This window comes from Aplysia californica, unplaced genomic scaffold, assembly GCF_000002075.1.
Source record: "Aplysia californica isolate F4 #8 unplaced genomic scaffold, AplCal3.0 scaffold00022, whole genome shotgun sequence".
Lineage (NCBI taxonomy): Eukaryota > Metazoa > Mollusca > Gastropoda > Aplysiida > Aplysiidae > Aplysia > Aplysia californica.
In genome coordinates, this window is record NW_004797292.1 from 2,387,869 (window position 1) to 2,388,933 (window position 1,065).

The 1,065-nt window shown below is 38.3% G+C and overlaps 1 protein-coding gene across 1 annotated transcript in view; it reads right to left on the bottom strand.

Moving 5' to 3' along the window:
* LOC101853051 (putative lipoyltransferase 2, mitochondrial) overlaps positions 1-1,065 on the bottom strand; it is a gene marked incomplete in the record, with an annotated part of 42,638 nt that overhangs the window by 8,659 nt on the left and 32,914 nt on the right.

Here is a 1,065-nt window from a genome sequence, read left to right on the forward strand (position 1 = left end):
GCGAGTATGCATGAAATACCCGTTGAAATAAGGTGCCCCATCTTACCGATTTTTCTGAGATCAGGGTGCATACAACGAGTGACAAGATTTACTTGGCTGTTCATGGACATAACATCTGAATCTAAATAGACGCCAAGGAGGTATTTGTATCTTTGATTTCTTAGTACATATATATATATATATATATATTCCCACTGTCCCAAGAGCGTATATTCTCAGTTTCGGGGTGGACAGAATTTACGCATTTTTTTCGAAATGAACAAACTAATTAAACTTTAATTTTTATAATAGTTGTTCATCTACCTATAAAACATTGTTATATTATGTTATTATCTAAACCTCATTACATCATATAACATCACTGTTTTAAGAATACATACATATATTTCTGAAATACTGCTGTACTGGCTGGGACTTGGGTTAGGGAGTGCACACAAAAAAATGGCTGGGCCTGGAAGGGTTAAAAAATCCGGTAAATGTTTGATCGACTTCTCCACGTCACAAGAGCCGGACATTTTTCATCAAACACCAATTATTAGTCTCTTGCTGTGCCTTGTTTCATGTGGCCCTGCAGTACTGAGGCAGTTTAGTTTTAGTAGATGTTTTACGGCGCTCGCAACTGCATACGGTCATATGAGCGCCAGAAGATTAGAGGTGTTACAAGAGTGTAACAAGCATCAGAAAGAAGAAGGGGAGATAAGGACGATGTTATGTTTGAAAGGAAAGAAGAAGCAAACCACAAAACAGCACCCGCCAACCACCCACGTACTGAGGCAGTAATTGGGACAATCTGTTAGCCCTCTTCTTAATGTTTGTTATTCGCCTTAAGTCCTCCAACTAAAACATGAATCGAACGCTGGCAAATGGTTCATTACAAGCCAACACACATTATTTCTGCACACCTTTTTTTTCTTTGTTTCTCTTTAAATTCTTCTCGGTGCTTTTATGAGACGGGTTGCGAAATCGCAGTTTGAGCTCAGCTTCTGATCAAACAAACACACGCCCACTGTTTAAAAAGGGTGATTAAAGACATCGTCTCAGGGAGTTTTTTTTTTTTTTTTTTTG